The sequence below is a fragment of the Choristoneura fumiferana genome, chromosome 26 (genome assembly GCF_025370935.1).
Source record: "Choristoneura fumiferana chromosome 26, NRCan_CFum_1, whole genome shotgun sequence".
In the NCBI taxonomy this organism is placed as follows: Eukaryota; Metazoa; Arthropoda; class Insecta; order Lepidoptera; family Tortricidae; genus Choristoneura; species Choristoneura fumiferana.
In genome coordinates, this window is record NC_133497.1 from 9,751,837 (window position 1) to 9,777,175 (window position 25,339).

At 37.1% G+C, this 25,339-nt stretch overlaps 1 pseudogene; it reads left to right on the forward strand.

Moving 5' to 3' along the window:
- Positions 1–25,339, forward strand: part of LOC141443143 (AT-rich interactive domain-containing protein 5B-like) — a 136,353-nt pseudogene that overhangs the window by 26,837 nt on the left and 84,177 nt on the right.

Below are 25,339 nucleotides of genomic sequence, written 5' to 3' on the forward strand. Positions count from 1 at the left end.
ATGATATTTATTTTATTTATTTATTTAATAGAAACGCTTCAGTTACCTATCCACGCATAGCACATCTCTGGTGGAAACAGCTGAGCGGAGCGAGGCTAGGTAAATGTAGCGTTTCTATTGGTTGATGAAAAACACATCCCTTGCAAGATATCCTTGCATGGCTACGGCCCCACTGAGGCGAGCGAAGCGGAGAGGAGACGTGTAGAGTAGAGATGGTAATCGATGTCGAAATAATCGATTAATTGATAATCGATTATTTTAACTGTGTCGATTTCAATTAATCGATTAAGGGCGCTCATGGTGTCGATTAGTTGATTAATCGAATCGATATCGAACATTCCTACGGTGTTGCCAGATGTACCGCTATTCCGCGTTTTACACCGCCTTTTATAAGGAGGTACGGCACACTCTAGGTGCGAAATTCAAACTTTTTACAGTTTAAATGTGTTTAAAGTGAAATAAAACGGCTGACACTATTTCCCGGCCGTAAAATACCGACATGGAAATACCGACCCGATATTTCGTGTACTCGCCCATACAAACTGGTGTCAAACTGACAAGAGTTTCTATGGGCGTGTACACCAAATATCATGTCGAGATTCGATTTGCAGCATTCGAAGATAGCGGATGTAGACAATATCTAATTTTGCTATTTCTGTTTCTTTGGCTAGTTGAAGTATAATTTTGATAGTGTTTTATGCGGCGATTAACCTTAACAGTGAACAGTGATCCCAAAATTCTATATTGCTCTCGTGTCTAACATTTTTTAATGCGCAAGTTGTCTCCGCGTGGTTTCTGAAACTTTACTATCAAGTTGCAAAAACTACAATCACCGTACAACGTCCCTCTCAAAGAGAGTTTACCTTGACACTGGCGAAATTGTCCTATTAATTAGGAAAGTCATATTTTAAAAGAGAAGAAGAAGAAGAAGAAATATTATGTCGGTATTTCCATGTCGGTATTTTACGGCCAGGAAATAGTGTCACCCATTTCATTTCCCTTGAAAAAAATATATCGTAAAATATCGATTAATCGGTGTAAAATCATCGATTAGATCGATTTTTTTTTTTCGATTAATCGATTACTTCTCGATAATTTTACATGGATTAATCGATTAATCGAATCGATATCGAACATCCCTAGTGTAGAGTTCGACCAATTATAGTTGAATCCACATCTAGTCTCCGCCTCATTATCATCGATCGACCGATCCCTACACGTCTCCGCTCCGCTCGTCTTCGCCTCAGTGGAGCTGCAGTCTGTCGGTGGTATAGCGTAGCCTTAATCCGGCTTGAAAATGGTGCGTCTGATCGCTGGAGTGAGTGTCTCTGTGCAGGGGAGCTGCAGCTGCTGTGGACAGACCGCGTGTCAGACCAGACCCTGGTCAGTCTGCGGCTGTACTTCCTCCCCGAGAACACCCCTGATGGCAGGAACCAGCATGGCCAGGTCAGTAACATACTCAAACTGTTTATTGCGTTAATTGTTGTGATGAAGATCTTACCAAGTATGTAAGTGTAGCTTCATTTACTTTTCATCTCTCCTGTTCGGAAAGTTTAGTTTTCATTGGTAGATAGCCGGGTGGAAAATTGCGTTTTCATCTCTAGGGTGGATAGTAATTTTTTTTTAATTTTTCGAAGATAATTGAGTTACGTCAATGACACTTTTTTTCACGTTTCGGCAATTTCGACATGGCCACCTAGATGCATGTCGTGACTGGAGATTGACGCCGAACATCCGTTTGAAACAAGAAATTTGATCTTTATTAACATATTTTATCCTTTTCTTTAGTTAGATTAAGAAAGAGATGGAAGTCATTCGTGAAATGTGAAAGAAACAGGTGGAATATATAAATAAGTAATAAAGGTCAAACTTCTTCGTTCGGCGTTCAAAAAGCGTCCAGTTTTGTATATAAGCTCCTTGGTCGTGCGTGACCAACTCGATTTTTTTTAATAGTCGGCCGTGGCAAGTGGCCAGGTCGAAAAGGTACCGTTGTAGGTTGGATATAAGTAAATTCAATTTATTATTCTCATTTTTTTGTAGTATTTTACTTTCCTCACAGTCGAAATAAAAAGTAGTGTCTAACTCGGGTGAACTTCACCACTTCCCCTCCACTTCCCCTCGAACTACGTTACTCTCTCGCTTCGTTCGAGCGCCAGAAATATCTCGGATAAAATGGGTCACTTTCCACCCTTGGTTATCAATCTACTATTGTTAGGGCACATCAATGTACAAATATCTACATTTGTTGTTATAATTAAGCATTATCACAATAAAATTAATAGTAGAATTAACAACAACAATGTAACCTTACTTAATCATGCCCCTGAACAAACTTATACAAGAATAAAATAAAATACGTGAAAGGGCACATTGCCCGCACGGTATTCTGTGTGGCCTCTTTCATGTTAGCTCGAATATTACAACGTACCGCCTCCGCCCCGCCACCGCTCTGTGTGAATTAAGATTGGTTTCTGGAGTCTTTTTGTATTTTTTATTTCAACTCCAAATTTTTGTTACTTTTACGGTCATCCCGTAAAACCCATATCGAAAATGCAAACTGAAACATAGATGCACAGAAAAAACAGAAAAATAGACCAGCGCTGGGAATCGAACCCAGGTCCTCGGCATTCCGTGCCGCGTGCTATACCGCTACACCACCACTGGACACGAGTACAGACACGAATTTCTCCTATGCACCACATATCTCATTGTTTGTTTCTTATTTAGTTACTTAAGCAGCGACACTAGCGACATCTATGCTGTAGCCCTCATCGAAACTTTCAAGCTTGAATGTCAAAATCCCGCTGTCTTCTATAGATACTTGTGTGCGTAACCTTAACTTTTACAAAAAAAAAACGAAGTGGGCATATAGTCGTACAAGTGTGAACCTCTGTCACCCTACGTTATATAAAACTGCTTAACCTTGGACTTGCATTTATCAGTAGTACGAAGCGAGACATAATATATATAGTATATAGTCATCGTTTAATGTGAAAAAAATACGATAAACGTATCGTTATCTCAATAATTGAGAATTTTCGAGGAAGAGAAAGCCCTATATTCGCTGTGTGCGAAGTATTAGGTGGGGGTAATGAAATCTATCGCAGCGCTCATAGTGGCCAAAAGTAGAAATAACATACTCATATGAATCTGTCATTAACAAAGCAATTTGTTTGGACTTAACTACCTAATTTCAGTAATAGATGTTTGTGTTATGATGCGAGCTCGAATTATTGAACTAACTCGGGGTCAAGCTAATTTAAGTTGTTTATTAAAAAACGCACCCCTCTAGGGTTCCGTAAAATTTTGTAGGTAAGTATCTATAAATATCCAGTGTTGCCAGAGCCCTGCATGTAAGCAAAATGAACGCAGTGCGGGGTTATTTTAGATTGGTTACTCACATAGACAGGCAGACAAAAATTTAGATTTTCAGAATTTTGCTATTGGTTGTGCTCTAAGAGCTTCTTCATACCAAATTTCTAGTTTCTAGCACAACTAGAAGTATCCTAGGTTTTGATTACCAGGCATTGTGTATGGTAACAGATTTTTAATGACTGTATCTTTAGATTGCATTACAGCCACAGATTTTATTTATTTTAAGGAGAGAAAACATAAGCAAATGTGTACATTATGTACTTATAAAATACATAGATACAATCTTTCATTACCTAACTTAGAAGTTTAATTTTTGCAGCGCTTCTTTGACCTTAGTATTTGAATATGAATTTCACACAAAGATATCGATACACGTGTCATCACCACCTTATTATTACGTGAATAGTCTTGTACGGTTAGGACTAATTTTGAGCCAACATGGAACCTTTTCACAGTAAACGTCATAGTGACAAAGAAAATTGTAATGATTTTTCCTTTGAAAAGTTTCCATGGTGGTTTATGTATTAAATTTAAGTGTTTGACCGTACCTATATATATTTCTTTCACTTGGGCTATACCGATCTTTTTGTAGTTGACTGCATCTCCACGCGTTCCTAAGAAAAAGGGTTTTGACAGACAGACGGACAACAGAGTCAATATAAGGGCTTCATTTTTGCCGATTTAAGTATAGATCCCTAGAAAACTTTCGAATATTTTATTAAATACTACTTAGCTGTTGCCCACGACTCCGTCCGTGTAGGAGTATGAAAAATAGTTTACGTCCTATTCTCAGAGCTACCGAATACACACTAAAAATTTCATAAAAATCTGTCAAGCCGTTTCGGAGGAGTTTGGTTACAAACAATGTGACACGAGAATTTTATATATTAGAGTTTAATAGGACTGAAGCCACTATATCGACTAATATACTGACAAAAAAAAAGTGTCAAAATCATGTAGTCCAAGTATAAATAAGCTGTTTCTAAAATCGTCTTTATCTAAAACGTCAAGTAAACTTTAAAAAAAATTACTCGATGCACGGAAACCTCAAAAATCGAGTGGCGTCGTTGCCGTCCCTCTCGCACGCGCGGCGGGGAGTGCTCTGTCCCGCTCTAATCCCTATTTGGTAACGCCAACTATTTCATGGATGAAATTACGGTCGGGTTGTGGTGCAAGTTCAGGAGAGGGCGGGAGCGGGATGTTAATTATTTTTCTGACGTGATAATTTTATAATGTCAAAATCAAATCAAAGGGCTCTTTTACATGTCGCTTTTTTATACTAGTTGCATTTTTGGAAAGACCATCTTTGATATGGTGTCAGTGAAAACAGTATTAGTTATTGTCAAATGTAAATAATAATATGTATCTACTCGAATCACTCAAAGATGTACACTGTACTTTGTATTCAAATAAGTTCATTTAAATATTTTTACACTTGACTTTGCAATAAGTACTTACACAAATAATATATTGAAGTGTTACTTTGCCGACTTTTGATAACTTGTGTATGTATGAATCCTGATGTGTGAACTGAATTTCACATCACAGTCGATACGATCCTAATTTACATTTAATAATAGTGCTATAAAACTACAAAGCCAAGGCAGTGAAAAAGTGAAAGATATGTTAATTGATTTAATTTTAGGTTTTACGTTAGATTTATATTTAAAAAAAAATTTGAAGCGGAGTATGTGTAGAGTGTGTATGTGTGAGTGTAGTTCCCAATCCGCACTGGGCCCACGTGGGAACTACGGCCCAAGCCCTCTTGTTCTGAGAGGAGGCCTGTGCCCAGCAGTGGGACGTATATAGGCTGGGATGATGCTGATGATGATGTGTAGAAAATCGTTACTTTCGAATTATTCAGTATTAATTGTTGCCATTGAGTTCTTTTAAAACAAATATTTTTGTGTCATGAAGTGTAATAAAGTAATAAACAATATCACAAGCAATTCGAACTAACTCACCGCAACTTAAATCTGATAACATAACCAAAATGCTAATAATCACCTTAATTAACCTAATAAATAATATTCCAGCAAAAAAACCCAATTTTTTCTCCAAACAACAAAAGTAATTTCATTTTAAACAAATTTAAAATGCGCATAATTTATTGTCAAATCACTTGCACCACACGCCAATGCTGCCTAGGCGTGCAAATGTGCCGGTGCCGCCGACCTGACTCTTATTGCGAGGGCATAACCGTGCGTTTGCAACGACGCGCCGGTACTGTAACCTTGTAGTACTTTATGGCTCTCTATACCGACCGAGAGGGTTTGATCGTTGTGTTTTTGTTTCGTTTTTATTATTTTTTTAATTGAATTTGTTTGCGTGTATATTTTATGCGATCGTTTAAAAATAATTTAAGTGAGAATAGGTGGTGGTAAATTATGTTTTTGTTTGTGTAAGAAACTTTAATATTTTATTAAGGTAACTATATTTTTATAAGTCATGTTTTGTCTTTGCATATATATTTCTTTGTTTGAATTTTAGATTTTCATCAAACATTTGAAATATGTATATCCTCAATTTTATCGGATAGAATTAATCTTGTTACTATCTGAACGATTTTATCATATCCCGGTCAGAATTGCTGCGTCAGTGCGTACACACAGATTAAGAAATAGGTATAATCTATTTTCTTGATTTTGCAGACTTCACCATCACCAATATCTGACACAACGAGCGTACATAAATATCTGATACGACTCTATTTTAAGGGCCAGTAGGACTTGTCAGATATTGTTGCACTCTCCACTACGGCAGATTTTAGTGCATACATATATTTATGACACAAAAATAAAAAGTAATAATAATAATAAAGCAAGTATCAAGTGGTGGTAGCGCTACACACAATACATTTGCTGCGACGTGCCATGTGACGACTTGAGCGCATAGAGAGCTGTGGAGCCGATGTTATCATTTTTTAAATTATTTTTTTATAACTTGAAATTTATTGTGAAGTAGCTTTTGTATACATTATCGAGAGGTTTTTCGTTAACTTAAGAGCGACTAATAAAATCCGTTTTTTTATTTTTCTGATAGGTAGTTTTTTACAAAAAAAAAGTTCAGCAGGAATCCTACTACCTACTAATTCTAATAATATTATAAACGCAAAAGTTTGTATGGATGGATGTTCGTTACTCTCACGCAAAAACTACTGAACGGATTTCCATGAAACTTGGCATACAGGTAATATATACCCTGGATTAACATATAGGCTACTTTTTATCCCGATATTCCCACGGGATAGGGATAAAATCTCGAAATAACAACCGCTGGGCTTAGAGTCATTTAATTTGGTATGTAGGTAGCTGGACTTCTAGAATAACACATAGGTTACTTTTTATCCCGATATTGCCACGGGGATTTAGAGTTGGGTTTAGAGTCTTGAAATTTTAGACAGGTGTTCTTAACACAACCTCAATGAAGATAACGATATAAAATTTGGGATTTCCCAGGGAATTTTGTAAAATCCCGGAATTTCAATTGTAACTACCAGATCGAATAGTTTACGCGTGCGGAGCCGCGGGTGAACTCTAGTTTAGAAAATATAACAAAACTAAAAGACTAAATATAAGTTTCTAATCTAACCTAAACGCGGTAAATTACAAGCTAGGATTAGAGACATGATTTTTGTCCTGTATTTTTTTATTCAAGATAGGTATTCACGTTTTGAATAAACCCAATCCAAATACCCAATTGTAAAAAAAAAGTTGTTCATCGCACATTATACAAATAATTGAACATCTTTAAACATGAAACTACCGTGACATTCACACATATGTAATGAAATAAACACGAATAACTCTCTTGTTAAAACTTAAAACCGTCACGCCACGAGAGCAGAGCAGATACCGTGTCGCGAGTTCCCAGAGGAAGGGCTACGAATTAGCTCGAAACTAGTGGAGCTAAACTCGATCAAAGACTTGAGTTATCCGTTTTTTTTATCCTACCAATATTGTTAATGCGAAAGTTTGTGTGTGTGTGTGTTACTTTTTCATGCTAAAACGGCTGGACGGATTTGGATGAAATTTGGCATGTAGATAGCTGGACATCTGGAATAACACATAGGTTAAGTATTTTTTATTTCAATATTTCCACGGGAATTTTGTAAAATCCCGGATTTTCAGTTCAAGTGCTGTATCTAATGATTTACGCGTGCGAAGCCGCGGGTAAACTAAACACTAGTTAAATATATTTTAAAAACACCTTGTATAAGAAATAAAGAAGACATTTATTCACTTATACAGAAGACACACGAATACAATAAAATTATACACAAATAAAATAAAAAAATTAAAATAAAATTGAAAGAAACCGATTTTGATGAAACATGTCTAAGAACTATTATTAGAAAACCCTATTTCAAATTAAAAAAAGCCGCATTCAAATCGGTCCACCCGTTTAAGAGCTACGGTGCCACAGACAGACACTCATTCACACAGACAAACATAGCGGTGAAACTTATAACACCCCTCTTTTTGCGTCGGGGGTTAAATACACATCACAATAGTTCACAAAAACGATATTGAAAAAAATTACTTACTCAAAAACGTATTTCCATCCATTCGGGGCATTAGTTTCAGTTATTCGACTATCTTATCTCGGGTTCAGTCTCTGTGTAAATAACTGATAAGCGGTATCGCGGACCGGCGCGCGCGCAAGTGCTAACCGCTTATTGATTACCTACGGGGATCCGCACTAATACTATGACCTATGGGGAACACGGCATTCAAATTCGTTTTAGTTTTTTTTTTAATTCGACTGGATGGCAAACGAGCAAGTGGGTCTCCTGATGGTAAGAGATCACCAACGCCCATAGGCACCTGCAACACCAGGGGGATCGCAGATGCGTTGCCAACCTAGAGGACTAACATGGGATACCTCAAGTGCCAGTAATTTCACCGGCTGTCTTACCCCCTTATTCATAAAACTTAACAAGCCTATGTTAACTAACAAATGCTTTGTCCCTTTCTAACAAATACAAATGTCGAAGTGACAGATAAGGACAAACGAATTTTAGCGGCATTTTAACTAAAATAGGTTTGATTGTCGTTTATGAATAAGGGGGTAAGTCTCCACGCCGAAGCACAACAGTGCAAGCACTGCTGCTTCACGGCAGGATTAGCGAGCAAGATGGTGGTAGCAATCCGCACCGACCTTGCACAAGGTCCTACCACCTGCATTCGTCGGTTAAAAACCTGTATTAAAAGGATTTTTTTAATAAAAAGATGTACATTTATATTAGCGACTGTACCGCAAAGTTATAATAATGTTGTTCTGCGCCCGCGCCGAACGTTTCTTAATGTCCGCGATAAGTTCTCCGACTTCACCGGATACCACTTTTGTATGGAATTCCCGTTAGGACATAATTGGTATTCGTCCTTTATGAAGGCACGAATGTATTTTTGTCGTGTGACAGAACGAAAAAGCACTTTACAAAGGAAATACTGATAGGTTACAAACAAAAAAAGTACAATGGCGTTACGGACTTATCCCTGAAGGGATTGTGCCAGTAAACCTTCACCAAATCATGAATTGAATCGAATAAACTTCTGCTAAAAAAACCTTTTTAATAGAAGCTTTTTGTTGACTGTACTTACATATGTATACCAAATTTAAGTCAATCCGAACGTCTGAAAGTGCGTCAAAATGAACTTCCAAGATTTGACTCAAAAACAAGCAGCCAAACAGAACAAGAGACAAACAAAAGCCAAACATTGCTTGCTACGAACACTTACACGATTATTCTGAGGAAAGCAGTAAATGCACCAAACAAACACACAAGCTTTTGCATTTATAATTTTAGTATGGATTTAGCATACAATCACGCAAACCCCTCACATTTATAATATTATCCCATGCTTATCGCACGCTTGCACTGTTGTGTTTCGGCGTGGAGAGTAAGACAGCCGGTGAAATTACTGGTACTTGAGGTATCCCATCTTAGGCCTCTAGGTTGGCAACGCATCTGCAATACCCCTGGTGTTGCAGATGTCTATGGGCGGTGGTGATCTCTTACCATCGGGAGACCCTCGTTTTCCATCCAGTTGAATAAAAATAAAAATAAATGTTATTTTAAACCTTTTGTTAAACTAAAATACAATAAATAAATCGCCGTCTCCACGCGTCTCGGTTTCAGCAATTATTTACCAGACCGGCGCAGGGTTGCCAACGTTCTGTATTTTAATGATGCCATATTTAAATATCGACTTAAACGTTACTATGACGTTGGGTATCTCACGTGAGTCTTGTTACAGTACTGTGGAAGACAGCGACCTTCCCACTAATTTGTAAATGCGAAAATTTGTAAGTCTGTTTGTTTGTTACTTCATCACATATAAAACAGAGAACCGATTTAGATGAAATTCGGTATACAGTTAGTTTGAGTCCCGGGGAAGGAGATAGGATAGTTTTTATCCCGGAAAATTGCATAGTTCCCGCGGGATAGCGATAAACGAATTCTAAGCGGACGAAGTCGCGGGTAATAGGCTAGTTGTATATTAGTATAGAAAGGAGAGTAGTTCAGAAATTAAGAATTTATTCATCATCATCATCATCCAACCCATATACGTCCCAGTGCTGGGCACAGGCCTCCTCTCAGAATGAGAGGGCTAGGGCTGTGTTTCCCATGCGGGCCCAGAGCGGATTGTAACTGCACACACACCAATGAATTGCTTCGCTGGTTGTACAGGTTTCCTCACGATGTCTACCAATGTAAAGCTCGTGGTTAATTTCAAATATAATTTCTGAAACACTGAGGTGTGAGCCGGGGTTTGAATCTACGATCCTCTACTTAAGAGTCCATAGTTCAGTTTAATCCACTAAGCGACCAGCTTCCCGAAGCGAAAAAGCATGCATTTTTTGTGCTGAACTAAAATTTATTAATTAATTTAAACAGCGCGTCTCCATCCCTTTCCGGTTTAGCAATTATTTAAGTACAGTGTTGCCAGTTTATGTTTTAATGATGCCACATTTGAATTCTGAATACCCTTCATTGGAGACAATGGGGTATTATTTTTACGGCTGGCAATACTTTTATTTAGTAATTTTGACGTTTAGACGATTTCACATCATGTGTCGTGTTGATTGGCCGAGAGTTGCGCCAAGTACGAGACTGACAGACAGACATATTGCGTACTAAAATAAATAGTTGAGTCAACGATAGAGAGACGTTGAGTTTTGCTCGATTATTATACTATAACTATAACATACTTAAATACATTTAATACAGTTTCAAACATGATATTATTAGATGGCGTTAGTGTCGTGAGTTCAGAGTGACATATATGGAACTGGACTTTTACCAAAACACTACCGACATCTAACGATGGGAGTGTCAGATTAACGTAATCTGTTTAGACATTATAAAGCGATGGTCTTTTTAATGTGCCTTTTTATGTAGGTACGTGACTAGCCGTTACCCGTAACTCCGTCTGCGTAGAATCGCTTATTAATAGCTATCCCGCGAGAACTATGCAATTTTCCGGGACAAAAACTGTCCTATTGCCTTCTCCGACACTCAACTGTCTGTATACCGAATTTCATCTAAATCGGTTCAATGTTTTAGACGTGATGAAGTAAAAAACAAACAGCCTTTAAAACTTATGCCTTAAAGTTAATTCAGAATATTTTAGGTGTATTCAGACGAAGTAAATTAATAACCCGGCGATAAATTAAACTAGATGTTGCCCGCGACTTGGTTTGCGAAGAATAAGTATCGCTGAACTAAAATAAACTAAAAGAATTTCATTGCTCACCCGCAACCTTATGGTAGCTAAGCTTATGCAAGATATGCGTGTTCATGCAGTTCCTCCACCTCCACACTGTAAGAACACACACAAATCACACAAACCCATCTAACACCACCACCACACTACACTGACGCGTTTCGAACTCAACCAGAGCTCATCTTCAGAGCGACACAACCGTACACCATGCTGCCAGATGTTAGATGTCAGATGTCTAAATCGGTTCAGCAGTTTAAGCATGAAGAGGTAAAAGACAGACAGTTATTTTCGCATTTATTTAATATTAGCCGTTAGCCGCGACTGTTCTTTTAGAATTCGGTTTTCACTATCCCGCAGGAACTATGCAATTTTCCGGGATAACAACTATCCTATGTCCTTCCCCGGGACACAAACTATCTGTATACCGAATTTCATCTGAATCGGTTCAGCGGTGCAGACGTGATTAATTAACTTACAAACTTTCGCATTTATAATATTATATATAATTTAGTGGGAAAGATTTAAATTAAACGCATAGTATAGGATTATAAATAAATAAATAAATATCACGGGACAATTCACACCAATTGACCTAGTCCCAAAGTAAGCTTAGCAAAGCTTGTGTTATGGGTACTAAGCAACGGATAAATATAATTTATATAGATACATACTTAAATACATATTAAACACCCAAGACCCGAGAACAAACATTCGTATTTTTCATACAAATATCTGCCCCGACACGGGAATCGAACCTGGGACCTCAAGCTTCGTAGTCAGGTTCTCTAACCACTAGGCCATCAGGTCGTCATTATATATGTACAAACTTGGTAATTTTTTTGATACTAAGTAGAAGTTAATCATGTAAGTATGACTAAACCAAACGTGTCCCTAATAGTTGTGTGAACAGTTGACGGGCGCAAGCGCAACAATAATATTATTTAAAAACACTATGTTTTTAATATTATTTTGCCACCAATTTAGAGTATGATTGTAATTCTGACACGTGTATTAAATATTATGAAACCATTTTTTTTTTTCATTATTATTAAACCCTTTTCTTGGCTAGTTGAAACAAGTGTACTGAATTCAAGCCTAGTTGGATTCTTGTAGAGCTAATAAAGCTATCTTAAAAAAAAAAACAAAAAGATTATCTAAAATTACGTATCATAAATAATACAATGCCAAGAAAAGGGTTTAAAGCGAATAGATTAGATTTCACTTTATAAAACAAGAAGGGAAGTTTATTATTTGTTATGGTTAATTTTCGGACATGAACCAAAATTAGTGTTACATGCTCAATAAACGGGTGAATTCAGAATTTTGAAAATAGTCTGAAAAAAATTGCGGTTTTTTAAGAAGTTGAGTCATGAGAAGACTTTTTCTCCATACAATATACATATAAAAATAGAACAATATTTTGCCACTTGAATAGTTCTTATTAGTAATCAGTAGCCCTAATATGGGTTACGTATAGTACAGTAATTTTTTAACACCCTGTATATAGCATTGATGAATGTATGAATCATAAGTATCAATGTATTTATGTAAATTAATGTTGTTTTAAACTATTTAATGGTTAATTAAATAGACGTACTGATGTAAGTAAACTTATATACACGTGTATGAATTACGATTATGATATTTATATTATTAAATTTCAATAGATTAATAATACCTACTAAAACAAAAGTGACGTACTAGTATTTTATTTATGTTTTATTTAATTTTTATTTGATAATTGAATAATAGTAATATTAATGCAGTAGTTTCAATCTTGTTTAATGGCTTAATCCAAAATATTTCGCACGCCTCTGATAACTGAATATATTAAGGGGCTGCTATGGGATGTTCTTGTGAACTATGATTGTTATTAGTGGGTCATTTTATCCGAAATAATCACTCCCCAAAGACATAAAGGTAAACTAAAAAATGATTTATAAAGACTTATTACGTGAACTACATTATTTCCAGTAGCTTCAACAAACTGTACCGTATATGGCACATTATTAAATTAAGGGTTAAATCATGACTTTAGATTAGACGGTTGTAATTCACGAGTTGTCAATTCATTGATCATTATCTATATTGTATTTCGATCCAAGTTATGTAAAGTGTAAACAAAGACTCCATTTATCCGACCACAGACATTCAATGATGTGAAACTAGAACCTATTGCAAAACAATTAATCTGTTCAGTAAATCGATTAATTTATTAATTGAATAGATCAAAGTATTTTTGTCTATTTTATTATTTACAATAGTTGATTTCATTCCAAAGACTGTTTATTCAATTATAAAAGCAGTAACAATTTTTTAATTTTAAGGAAAGTAAATAAAAATCGCTTATTGATCCGCGCATTACTTGATTGTTAAAATGACAAATTTTCCACCATCTCTACGCTAGTCTATGCTACTACAGATTATACACATGTTTCAATCAAGAAATAACGTCAGATTTTGACGAAGATTTTTCAAATGAAAAATAAATATTGAAATCAAGTGAATTTTGGTGAAAAAAGTGATTAGACATGTAGTTAAAAGACACGAATTATACTTAAATGCGTTATTGATCCGATCCAGTGAGTGTTTATAGAAGATTCTTCTCATAAATTAGATCGAAATACAATATACACTATTTGTAGTGGCTTCACTTGAAACCGCACGGCTAAATCATGTTCCGTATACGGTACATTATTAAATTAAGGGTGAAATCACGACGTTAGACGGTTGTAATTGCGAAGCAAAGAAATCCTTCGGCGCGGCCGTGCGCGCGTCCTCTGTCCGCCATTTTGTATGCGTACCGTTAGCAGCGACACTCGGGTGATTATAATATTAAAAGTAATATTGTAAAGATATTTTTTTTTATTCTACTGGATGGCAAACGAGCAAGTGGGTCACCTGATAGTAAGAGATTACCACCACCCATAGACACCTGCAACACCAGGGGGATTGCAGATGCGTTGCCAACCTAGAGGCCTAAGATGGGATACCTCAAGTGCCAGTAATTTCACCGGCTGTCTTACTCTCCACGCCGAAACACAACAATGCAAGCACTGCTATTTCACGGCAGGATTAGCGAGCAAGATGGTGGATGGTTTGATTGTACCATTAGCCAAATATGTGGTCTACCACCCTAAAGTTGATAATCGTTTGCATGTCATAAAACAATAATGCCAATAGACGTGTCTGTCAACTTGAAAGTTCGACTTTAGCGACATATTCATTTGATAGGAACTTGTTTAAAAATTGATAGACCACTTATTTGGCTGATGGTACCTATGCTTTTTTTTGTTTGTGATGGACAACAATTACGTAGACTTTTTGTAAAAATATTGTATTTCGTATTTTATAATCTTTCAAACAAACGTACCTGCTAGCTTTTGCATTTATCCTACTAATATAATAAATGTGAGAGTTTTTGAGTGAGTGAGTGAGTGAGTATGTTTGTTACTTCTTCACGCTGAAACGGCTGGACGGATTTGGATGAAATTTTGCAAAAAGTTATTTTATAACCTGGATTAAAACATAGGATACTTTTTATCCCGATAGGGATAATAACAACCGCTGGGCTTAGAGTCATGAAATTTGGCATGGGTGCTTTAATTTAACGTCAATGAAAACCACGATGTAATTTTAGGGAATTCCCACAAGAATTTAATAAAATCCCGGAATTTCAATTCAACTACTGTATTTAATGATTTACGCGTGCGAAGCTAGTAGGTACTAAATATTTATAAAGAAAATTTATAAGCGCTTGTTTTGCGGACGGTGCAGTAACAATCGATTGGAAGGAGTTATATCCGTTGTTTTTGTAAGGCCGGCCGTCCACTAGCTCCATTACGCGTTGCTTTAGAAAAAACGTGCCATGTGCGGCACTCGCGCTCCGGGGGTTCTAACCATACTTCCATATACGTTTTTGTTACAAGCTCTTCTTTAGCTTGCCCTGTTTATTTATTTGTTTGGGTCAAATCTTGGAGGCTGAATTTGACCCACTTCCAGCGGTCCGATTGACTTGAAATTTGACATACTCATGTAAGTTTGGTGATAATACAATAATCTGGTAGTGACGTCTTGGTGGTCCTGCCAGGATCGTCTCCGCAGGAGGGAACTCCTCAATGGTTATTAGTACCGACTTGAAATTTGGGACGGATATGCAGTTTAAAAGGACCGTGGTGGCCTAGTGGTTTGACCTATCGCCTCTCAAGCAGAGGGTCGTGGGTTCAAAACCCGGCTCGCACCTCTGAGTTTTTCGAAATTCATGTGCGGAATTACATTTGAAATTTACCACGAGCTTTGCGGTGAAGGAAAACATCGTGAGGAAAGCTGCACAAACCCGCGAAGTTATCAGTGTGTGCGAAGTTCCCAAGCCGCACTGGGATCGCGTGGGAACTAGCCCAAGCCCTCTTATTATGAGAGGAGGCCTGTGCCAACTAAGTATTGACTGTGTTGTAACAACCGTTTAACCGACTCTGGATTAGGCGACAGCCGTCAAAGTGAAAACGGTCGTGGTCACGGGTCGCCGGGTACTTTCTACGGCAAATTACGTTCCTCGGCACACGGTAGATAAGAATAGAAAGAGACAAAAAACTTGTATTTGCTGTTTGAAAAAATGAGTGGAAAACGAGTAGGGGTTTTAAAAAAAAAGTTAAAAAAAAAGTATCTCGAAAATTGCTGAACTTGTTTTAATGTAATATAGCTAAAAACAAATGCAAAGAAACTCGCTTTCGTGTAAAAAAACCGCATCGAAATCGGTCCATCCGTTTGAGAGTTATGATGCCACAGGCAGACTGACATTGGCTTCAAACTTATAACACCCTTCTTTTTACGTTGGGGGTTAATAACCTTACCGAAAAAAAGTTGGAAAACCCCGACTTTGTCACTTCAAAGTTCATTATCTCAAAAACGCCTGAACCGATTTTGATAAAACATGTCTAAGAACCATCGCTAGAAACCCAGCTTTCAATAAAAAAAAACCGCATTCGAATCGCTTAAGTATTTTATTAATACGAGAGTGAGAGGGACGGCACGATACGAACGATTTTCGAATTCCATAGTAGCCCGTGACCGTGACCCGACCGGCGATCGAACCCGGGACCTCAAGCTAAGTTAAGATTAGTCAGATTCTCTAACCACAAAAAATGTAAACCAAATTTCATCAAATTCTATAGTCGTTTTATCGTTTAAACTCCGTGAAAGAGAAACAAAATATACACCATTTAATAAGAATTAAGCTCCTTTTCCAAATCATCAAAATATTTTCTTAAAAAAAAAACTCTTTGTGCCAAAGTCAACGTAACCGCAGTATTATATCACATACTAAAATACACCTTTACAATTTGAACCTTAAGTATAAGTAAATACAGGTCATGTTTCATTGTATGTTTGACGTGAATATAATCTGAGCAATTTCGACTTAATACGTATGCGAATAAGGTTCAAATTTAAATAAACACACAATACAACGAATTCACACACTTCTCTGTGTGTCTTGTATAAATATCGCCATGGGTTTTGAATTTAAAACGACTTAACGCAAGCGGTTTGCCATTTAATTATCAATATTGTGCCATTGGGAGAAGGTTGAAATTCCAATGTGCGCGCTGGTCTATGATGTGTGACCATAAAATTAGATGTGTATGTGTGCGTATATTAAATGTGTGTTGAGTGCGATGAGATAGATTGTAACTTGTAATGTGATATTGATTTTATTTTAATTATTCCGTTTTGATAATGTAGGTTTTTGAATATAATCAATTAAAGAGATTATAAATAAATTAATGTTATCACATACAGGGTACCGGATAGCTGTCAACTTTTTCGGACAAAGAATTAGCTTAGCTATTCAGAGAGGGAACGCTGTTAGCATCTACGGAACCTTATGCCTAAGGGGATTCTTTTACATGATTAGTTTTAGTTTTTTTTTTGTTTTGTGTTTTTGAGTTTAGGATTAGTGATATATAAATAAATGGAAGTGTAAGTTCAGTATGTATGTTTATTCTGAAAAAGAAAAAAAACATGTTTAGGTGATTAAAGTACATGACAAATAAACCTACATACTTACCAAAATTTCAAATCTACTTAAAAATAACACAAATTTACCTTTTTTACTCAATTATGAAAATATGTTTGTAGTTTTTGTCTATTATTGATTTTTTTCTTTCATAGGTTAGGGAAGAGGTCAAGATCTGGCATAAAAATGGCGCCTAAACATAATTTCTAATCTCATATAAACCTCCTACGGATGCAAGCCACAGAGATGGTATAAAAGTATGAATATAATATTATGTGCGAGATCTCGGCATTAAATATTAAAACGAGTTGCAACGGCACGGGTGGCAGCACAATTCCAAGTACAATCTTGTTCTAGAATGCACTAGTGCTTTTTTATGGCTTTGCCTGCTTTTTATTATTTTTACAATTAAATTGTGTTTTTTCATTCGTACGTTTGATGTAAAAGGGCGATTTACTGAAAAAGAATTGTTGTAGCGAAATGTGATACCACTTTTTTCTTAAGATCATAATTTGACCGACTTCATATGTGAATCATAATTTAAAAATACAAACTGAGACATGGATGCACAGATTAAATTTACAATAACGAACCGCTGTGAAAGAGCCGTGGTGGCCTAGTGGTTTGACCTATCGCCTCTCAAACTGAGGGTCGTGGGTTCAAACCCCGGCTCGCACCTCGTGAGTTTTTCGAAATTCATGTGCGGAATTACATTTGAAATTTACACGAGCTTTGCGGTGAAGGGAACATCGTGAGGAAACCTGCACAAACCTGCGAAGCAATTCAATGGTGCGTGTGAAGTGCCAATCCGCACTGGACCCGCGTGGGAAACTATGCCGAGGCCCTCTTGTTCTGGAGAGGAGGCCTGTGCCCAGCAGTGGGTCGTATATAAGGCTGGGATGACGATGATGAACCTTTGCTGGCGTGCACCGTCATATCCGCTCGTCAAAGTCGTAAAATGTCCAGTGTCGAAATAGGGCCGATCAACTTTTTTACCGACACTAATCTGTCCGCGACATTTTTCAAACAATTGCAGGATTTTTGTAAGTAAACATTGTTTTTATGTGATTTAATAGATGGTGTACATGAATACATGCCATCCTACGCTTAGTTCCACCTATTAAGCCGTGAAATATCTTGTTGGAAGTACGATTTTTTGGTAACGCCAGAGACAATTTTGGTAACGCAGGAGACGCCCAAAGTGTGGGTAAAATAGTTGATTGGCCCAATTGCGTCCACATCGTAAGAGGTCCATGTCTTACAGCGTCTAAGTCGCGCCACGTCCAAGTCGCGGGTGGTCCAAATCGCGAAATGTCAAAGTAGTAAAATGTCAATCTTTACTAATGTCTACGTCTCGGACGGTCCAAATCGCGAAACTAGCTTTCGCAAAAACCTCATGGCAATTTCCAAAAAGTGATTTGTCATAAAAACCACTCGCGCATAATTTCATTAAACGTAGATCCCGTGGGAACATCGGAATAAAAAGTAGCCTATGTGTTATTTCAGATGTCCAGCTATCTGCATACCAAATTACATCCAAATCCGTCTATCCGTTTTAGCGCGAAGAATTAACAAACTTTCACATGCCTTAATATATATATGTAAATGAAAATAAATGTATAAATATACAAAAGGGACACAAATTAAATAAAAATTGCTTTTTTTATAAAAAAAACGTAATTAACATTTCAAATTTTTGCATTAAAAGAACTCTCACTCACTGTGGTTGTGTCACTCTGAAGATGAGCTCTGGTTGAGTTCGAAACGCGTCAGTGTAGTGTGGTGGTGGTGATAGATGGGTTTGTGTGATTTGTGTGTGTTCTTACAGTGTGGAGGTGGAGGAACTGCATGAACACGCATATTTTGCATAAGCTTAGCTATCGTAAGGTCGCGGGTGAGCAAGGAAATTATTTTAGTTCATTAAAAGAACTTTTTATTTTTTTCTGTGTCCCTTTTGCATATCAGCGGCGTTGTATAATATGAATAGGCATCATGCCAAGAACCCTGCGCCCAGCTGTGGGACGTATACATACCGGGATTTAAGCGTTTTCTCCACATTCGTACCTACAGGTACTTTGGGTTCGTCGAACACCGTATTGATAAGGTAGAACTAGGCTCTCCTTATCAGCAGGCGTTATCAGGCTAAACCACGCGGACGAAAAATCTAGCCAGCAATATTTACAATCTAGAATTCAGTTATTGAAGAGCGCGGTGAGTTTCTAGCGCATTTATTGCATTAATCATTTGATAACTATGTTGAACCTCTTTAGTTTATGTATTGTATACTCATGGTTATGCAAAATAATATAAGTAACCTCATATATGCATCTGCGGCACTATGGTTGAGAGCAACGGTCACCATGCATTGAGTTGTTGTCGTTGTGTGGGAAGATTTCCGCGCCATCACGCGCTCAATGAATTAATAAGAAGGGCCCTGGTTTCAGCTAACGTCCCGTGCGTGCTGGAGCCACCAGGTCTTAGTCGGTCAGATGGTAAAAGGCCTGATGGGCTGACCTTGGTGCCATGGCAAAAGGGAAAGTGCCTTCTTCGGGACGCTACCTGTGTCAGCACTTTTGCAGCCTCGCACCTGGGTCGAACCACGAGGACCGCGGGAGCTGCTGCGGAATCAGCGGCCCTTAGGAAGCGCGAGAAATATTCAGCCCTCTCCAATTACATATTTGTTGCGCTTGCGGTGGAGACGACGGTTGTTGGTGCTCGGAGGCTGTGTTTTTTAAAGAAGTAGGACGCCGGCTGCGGGACCGGGGATTAGACTCTCGCTCCGAGTCGTTCTTGATGCAAAGGCTATCTATCGCCGTTCAACGCGGGAACGCGGCAAGCGTGTTGGGCACCTTTGCGCCAGGAACGATTCGAGGCGGTCTTTTTTTATAATATAAAAATATTATTTAAGTTAGCTAGTAGATTTATTATTTAGTAGTATTTAGCTCTTAGGTATATGATTGTATTTTCTATAAGTTTATATTCTTAAATAAATTTTCCCTAGTAAGATTAAGTCTTTTTGTATTTTTTATTTAAACTCCAAAATTTTAAAAAAAAATACAAAAGACTCCAAAATGTAATCTTAATTTGATTGCTTAATAGCGACATCTCTTGTGCCTGGTGAGCGGATAGTTCCAAGGGGAGTGTTTGATGTATCTCGATGAGAACTTAAAAACATAGATGGCGTTAGTGTCGCTGCTTAAGTGACTAATGAAAAGAAAGCAAGTTGAAATATTGGTGCATAGGAGAAATTCGTGTCTAGTCTCCTGTCCAGTGGTAGTTTAGGGGAATAGCACGCAGCACGAATTGCTGAGGACCTGGGTTCGATTCCCAGCGCTGGTCTATTTTTCTGCTTTTTCTGTGCAAATATAATGTACTTAAGTAAATAAAATCAAGAATTTAATTAAAGTTTTCGAAAAAAAACCGCATTTGTTTATTTAATACCATAAACGGACTTATCACGTTAAACGCACGAGTAATATTTACCACGACGTTTCGACCACATTACACACTCAGCATGTAACTGTGTTTTAAGCGTAATAAATCACGTTAAAATTATAAGCGAAAATCACGAAAGTTGAACCTTCAGTTTTGAATCACATTTGTAAGATATATAAGGATTTACTTTATATATCATCCACTATAGAAACACGATTATTTGTACCTAATTCGTTTGATAAGAATGAAACCCGAAGTGGTCTCTAAAGAACAAAATAAACCCTACACGCAAATAATGCACGGCAGGTTCATGAGTTTTGGAATTATAAGAAAAATATATGTTTTCTATCGCGTATACTCGTTACATCTTTGAAATATGCGTTTGTTTTAGTAATACCTTTGAAGTAATGCGAAGAAAATGCCTAAACACGTGCGCGTTCCGACCAATCTATCTTGAGTCGCCGCACTTCCCCCCTCAATATATATAACGTACATTGGTCTACACACATGTCTAATTTGACTTCACGATTAAGAATGACGAATCTTACTTCACCCGTGATACAGTTATAACTAGTACGGGGAGTAAGGACATCATTAATTCTTCAAAGTATAAACCTACAACATATGTACCTACCCACCTTTAGACTTAAGTAAAATATTTACTTTGCGTGATTGTAAAATGTTTTGTTGTTGTTGGTAAAATAAAGTTTTTTTATTATTATTTATTATTATAATATACCCCCCATACTCATGGGCTACTACGAAATTCTAAGTTCGTATCGTACCGTCCCTCTCACTCTCGTATTAAACAATACAAGCGGCAGAGGGACGGCAAGACACGAAGCTAAAATTATGCATTTCATAGTAGTAGTAGTTCTTCTTCTTCAAGTGCCACTCCGTTCTGAAGGTTGGCAGTCAGCTCCTTGTATATTTGTACCCTTAGGGCTAACAACTGGTAGCATGGTGTACGGTTGTGTCACTCTGAAGATGAGCTCTGGTTGAGTTCGAAACGTGTTCAATGTAGTGTGGTGGTGGTGATAGATGGGTTTGTGTGATTGTGTGTGTTCTTACAGTGTGGAGTGGAGGAACTGCATGAACACGCATATTTTGCATAAGCTTAGCTATCGTAAGGTCGCGGGTGAGCAAGGAAATTCTATTAGTTCATTGATATGTACCTCCGCAAAGTAACGCCTGATTCAATAAATTATTCCCTTAGGGGCTGTTTCACCATCCATTGATTAGTGTTAACTGACTGTTAAATGTTATGTCGTCTCTATTTGTTTTGTTCGAATAGACGGAGACGGCATCACATTTAACCGCAACATCGCAAAAACGTTCCGCTAGAGGCGTGTTCGTGTTTCCATACAAATTGGGATTTTAACGCGAACGCGATCGAGACGTATTTTGTAACCGAAAACTTACACTAAGGGCACTGAACAGTTGCACGAAGGTCTTCGAGACTGATTTCGCAGTGGCCTGAATTACATCTAAATCGAATCAGCTGTTTACGCCGAAAAGGTAACAGACATACAGTTACTTTCGAATTTTCAATATTAGTTAGTGTTATTCTGATCTGGCGAATGGTAGCTAAGTAAACAAAACTATGCGTATACATATGTATGTATGTCAACCTTGTTCGACCTCTGATCTCATCATTTGATACATTTTGCGTATGTTTTTGTTATAAATATGGACACAGTTGTTCAATTTAATGAATCTATAATATCTCCCAACATACATAATACCTTCGAGTAGCAGTGACTCCGGCGGGTGCACACCCGCTCTGCCCCGCGCTTTGAATATACTTCCATATCTTAAATTATCTAAGATACCATTATGACCCACTTGCTCGTTTGCCATCCAGGTCGAATAAAAAAAAAAAAAATGACTCATTGCAAAACAAAATAAAATAACCTAACCAACGAAATGTTGGAAAACCCCCGAGTTTGTCACTTCAAAGGTCTGAACCGTATTTGATAAGACACCATCGCTAGAAAACCTGCTTTAAAATTAAAAAATCGCATTCCAATCGGTCCACCCGTTTAAGAGCTACGGTGCCACAGACAGACAGACACTCATAGCGGTCAAGCATACAACACCCCTCTTTTTGCGTTGGGGTTAAAAATGCTGATAAACAGCCTTCCTGATCAGTAGGTGTATCCTACAGTTAATGTCATTTCATTAATTAGTTAGATGTAAGAACGATAATTAGATTCGTTAAAATCTTTAAAAACTAAGATTAGAATCTAAGTGGAAGATTTTTGTAATTCAGTGAAATAAACAGTTTTTTTTTATTCCTACCAGGATGTCACTACCAGATTATTGTATTGTCACGCGATTTACATAAGTATACCAAATTTCAAGTCAATCCGACTACTGGAAGTTGGTCGAATTTAACTTGCAAGATTTGATTACAGACATAACGGGACAGATGAAACTAAATAAAAGCTTGTAAGAAATAATATTTTATTTAATCTGTCAATGAGATGATTAGAAAATATAGAACAGATATTTTTTCTTTTGTTAATTAAACCATTACAGTGATAGAACGAAAAGAAAGGAGGCCATAGGCAAAAAAGTTGTAAAATAAAGTTGTTTTTTAATAATTCGCGTTTTATATTATTTAATTAACTTAACTATGTAGATAAAACGTTAATATACAACAATGCATAAACAATAAAAGTTACCCCGTGGAAGTGAAAAACAAGAATGTGTAGATAACTTGTTCATCAAACCCATTTAACACTCGACTTAACTATCAACTCTCGTCTACGGCTCAGGTTAATACAAACGTCTCGGGTGAAATGCTCCTACAATCTACTATTTTATTCCTTTCATTTTCACTCTGTCGTCAGATTCCTCTATAGGTCGTTAACTTTAAAATCCGCCGCAACGTAAAGGTGAACGTAACTTAACTCATGAAATAGTAACATAGTATTTTATTTACAATAATGGGGGCTACTTACCGCAGGAATAAAAGTATAAAACCCTTCGCTAGAGAGAGATGCAAGATGGACAGAGAAATGTGTGGTGCACTGACTTTACACAGTAGTGACTTTTTTCTAGTTATTTTATCATGGTACCTAGCTTTGACGTGTTATGACAATTTTGGTACCTTTGTTTGTATTATAAGCCTCTCTTATTAAATACTAATTCAGGGCGGGCCGGGCAGTTTAATTAAAATTCTGAGATTTTATCAAATTCCTATGGGAATTCTCGTTACATTAGGTACAAAGGTATTCATTCACGTCTAACAGATATTCGTGCAAAATTGCATGATTTTGGGATTTTAGATGAATCCCGTTGGAAAATTAAAAGTAGCCTATTGTAGGCTAACAAATAGCAACAAAAACACGTTTTTAGTGTATGGAGAAAACCGCAAGAGTCAGGTTCCTCATACAATTAAAGTTGATTATGTATGACCCATATTAAAACCCTCATCCAGCCGTTTTAGCGTTAAGGATAATAAATACATGCATGTACGTACAGTCAAGGGCGTAAATATATAATACATACACAAAACGTCAGAAATATTTAAGCCACTAACCGATCGATGTTTACATATATGTATAATGCCATCTTGCTCGCTAATCCTGCCGTGAAACAGCAGTGCTTGCACTGTTGTGTTTCGGCGTGGAGAGTAAGACAGCCGGTGAAATTACTGGCACTTGAGGTATCCTATCTTAGGCCTCTAGGTTGGCAACGCATCTGCAATCCCCCTGGTGTTGCAGGTGTCTATGGGCGGTGGTGATCTCTTATCATCAGGAGACCCACTTGCTCGTTTGCCATCCAGTTGAATAAAAAAAAATAAAAAATAAAAAAATGCTATAGCTCTAATGATGCCCTCGACTGTACAGACACGCTCACTCACAAACTTTCGCATTATAATATTAGTTGGTCTAGACTCTAGTAGGATTATTTACCTAAACAAATAAAAAAACTAGCAATACAACTCTTCGCACGTTTTGTTCTGCAGTGAAAAAATATCGGGCCGGAGCATACTTACTGGCAGGGCTGCCGCCGCGACGTTATTATTATTATTACATTTGAAATATTTCTTTTACAACTCTTTTTTTGTCTTCATTTTATTTAAGGTCCAAAAGTAGTAGATTGTATAACGAGTGCATAACACGCGTCGTTTTATAATTTTATACCCGAATAGTTTGCATCGTATTCGTATACTATTTAAGTCGAGGTCGCGTTGTGAAGAAATTGAGTAGAAAAAATAGAAGGTGTGCATTTACAGCCTTTGATTTTTAATCTACTTAGTTTTTTTTTAAATAACGTTATAATTAATAATAATTCATTTATTTCAAGAACAACATAGGTCCAAATTAAATACATACAATTATGAGTCAACAAGTAAGAGGTAAGTTACTACAATTGCATAGTTTTATTAGTTAGTTAGTTTACTTTTTTATAAAATTCTAGTGTTTGTCGTCCGATTGTCTTGGTCTTAGCTTAGACGTAGATCTTACTTAACGCACTAGAGCATAAAAAGTCATGGCTCAAACCGACGACCCTCTGCTTGAGAAGTAGAGAGGGTATTAAAAATGTCTTTTATTTCCAGCCTTTATGAACGTCTCGCGTTAAATGGCACGTTTTATGCTCTTGTTGTACAATCTACTATTTTAACGAAAACTTTCGTAATTTCCAAGTGTGGTGACAGATATAAATCTGACATCTCGCTTTAATCATTGATCAAATTGTTGCGTGAATGCGATTGTGACTAATTAGTTAAGTGTGTTGTTTATTAAAAATAATTATCAGATAACGTTCAGATAAG